This window comes from Euprymna scolopes, chromosome 26 (assembly GCF_053919585.1).
Source record: "Euprymna scolopes isolate OS-2025 chromosome 26, ASM5391958v1, whole genome shotgun sequence".
NCBI classification, from domain to species: domain Eukaryota; kingdom Metazoa; phylum Mollusca; class Cephalopoda; order Sepiida; family Sepiolidae; genus Euprymna; species Euprymna scolopes.
In genome coordinates, this window is record NC_136507.1 from 85,143,639 (window position 1) to 85,146,698 (window position 3,060).

Here is a 3,060-nt window from a genome sequence, read left to right on the forward strand (position 1 = left end):
ATTACCAAAAATGGTGCTGCTCGACGATTATTATGTTTGTTCAAGACAAACAGTTTTGTCAGATAAAATAATAAAAATACTGACGATAAATATTTATTTACATTTATTTAGGAATGAGAAATGTAAAATGTTGTCATAAGAATTTAGTTGACAACTTAGAAATAATAACGTGTAAAGACATCATACAGTTATCTTAATGACGTACACTGATGACGTCATTTTAAAGGGAAGATGGTCATTTTGAGATACGTGGAAATGCGTGACAGAAAACATTTAGTTGGAGTTGGGTCGACGGGGAGAAAGGTCAGAGTTGAGTAGCTGACCGTTTGTAATGGCCCAAAGCACTCGTGAGGAGCGAAGGGGCAACAATCCTCCATACATGGACGAATAGTGACCTTATACATATGCATGACACTTTCAGGTGTAACTTTCTAGCAAGGTGGAGAGCGTACACATTCTTCACAGCAGTTTTTGCAATGTTATCGATGTAACTGTTCCAACTCATGTTCCCTGTGAACGTTTAGCCGAGGGGTTCGAAAGAAGCACTTCAAGGTAATGTCTCATTAGTCATAGCTATTGGTGATTGAGAAGGTTTCTTGTAATAATTGAAGGAAACAAGCTCAGTCTTAGCAGTGATAAATGTGGCCGTCCATTTCTGTTCCCCATTTACAGAGTGGAGGTCTTGTTCTAGTGTTTCTGCCATTTCCTATGATATGCGTCTATTATTTTCTCCTCATGCCCGTGTAAGAGCGTGGTGTCATCATCAAATATACCCATCTCAGATTCAATTTTATCAAGAAGGTCATTTAATAATATTAGGAATAACAAGGTTCAAGGATTGCCCCCTGAGGTACACCGAATTAATATCATATTTTTGACCGTCGCAGACAACATTTTTTTCCTTATTTAAGAAAGAGTTAATCAAATTAAAGATTCGTCTAGTGATACCATATGATCTGATTTTCCTGTAATATCCTATCAAAAGCCTTATATATATATATATATATATATATATATATATATATATATATATGTATATAGGTTTACTGCCCTCCCCTCACCTGCTTTGCACAGAGATTACAGTAAGGATATGTGATGTAGAACAAGTTTTCTTTCATTCATATTATTGGTCGGTCAGAACTTTAGCAGCTGTAAGATGATTGGCTAGAGCTCCATTAATTATGAACTCAAATATTTTGGTGAAAATCGTGAGGAGGCTAATGAGCAATAACTTAATGGGTCAGTTCTATCGCCAAAATTCTTATAAACTTGCATCACAGAAGCAGTTTTCCAGCAGTTATGGCAGCAAGATTCGCTAAGGCATTTGTATAAAGTTTGAAGAGGACTGGAGAGACCTCGGCGGAGCATTTATTTTAATAGTACAGCCTGGATGAGATCGAACCCACATGCTTTTAAGGTGTTTAGGATTATTATGATATCATGCACCTGAGAAGGGGTGATTTGCAGATCATCTAGTGGCATTGTGGCAGTCTACTAAGAGAAAATCAGGTAGGCAGTCGTTTACTGAGTTCAATGTAGAGTGTAAAGAAACCGACTGGCAAGCATTTTAGCCTTCCAGGTTGTGAGCTACCAATATATAAATTGTTGGATAGTGGGGAAAATTGTTGATTGCCCGTTGTTTACTACACTATTGTAGATTTTTCTGAAATCACGAGTTCTTAATTTCTGCGCTTTTCATTCTAAAACTATTTATATACAAGGAGATATACCTGCCGTACAGTAAAAACTTATTAGATTCAAAAATAAAACCAAGAAAGACGACGAATAAATTACGATAATGATTATGTTAGCTTACCACGTTTTAAAAAATATTTTACAACCTAGTTATTCTTAACTTTAGGAATTTGTAATGCATATGATTCGCACATGCGCATTCGTGAAATAGTCGAAAACAGATAAAAACCCAATTACTTTTATTTCAATTTTTACACCTTAGCTACGATTTTTCTAGATGAAAATCAATTAAATATTTTCTACGTGACCCAACATAACAGATTTCAAATTTTTATATCAAAAATTAGTTGATTATATAAGGTGAGAGTTGTTCTAACACACTCATTCCAACTTTTGTAGATTATAGATTTGCAGGCCGATTTGTCTATCTATCAATCTTTTACAAGTACATAAACGCAACTTTTCTCCTTGCTAGTACACACATACACACACACAAACACACACACACAAACACACACACATATATATATATATATGTGTGTGTGTGTGTGTGTGTGTGAAAGGGTCTGTCTGTCTCTGTGTGTCTGTCTGTGTACATTTCTCTACGCAATATCGCTGTCAATTTTCAGACTCGAAATTTGATATACAGGGTATTGAAATTTGGGGAAATCTTTGTAATTCGTTTTGGCCAGAAATTTGGCTGGTCTCTACCAAATTACTCACACAATTTCTGGTCTAAACATTTGAAATATTACATGAAGGCTATTCAGAAATAGAGCAAGATTTGTATCAATTTGGGTCGAAAATGTGAGCTACCAATATATAAATGTATGTATGTTTGCATGTCTGCCTTACACTTTCGATAGACGCGACTGATTTTCACAATATTAGTATGATTTTGAAGCTTGCCCTTCAGACAACAAATACCGTAAAATAGCGAAAAAAATTGGCTAAAATCATTAATTTCTTCACCCTCAACTGGGCACTTTTCTACAGGGAGGTCACCGATATTTTCGAAAGACTTCCCTTCTTTTCGATTGTCTAGCCTTAATTTTAAACTACGTCACTTCCGGTTTGACGGTGGTCGTAACAGCAAAGACGGCACTGTTTCCCGTTTTTTCTCCTTCACGGTACAGTTTTGAACCTGACTTCCAACTACACTTTTTTTTGCTCAATATACACCTCCAAACGCCCGGGCAACGGCGGGCTCAAACGCTAGTATATATATATATATATATATATATATATATATATATATATATATATATATATATATATATATATATATATAAGTGAAATTATCTGTCTGACTGCGTACATTCCCCTACACAATAACTTTGTCAATTTTCAGTCTACAGACTCGAC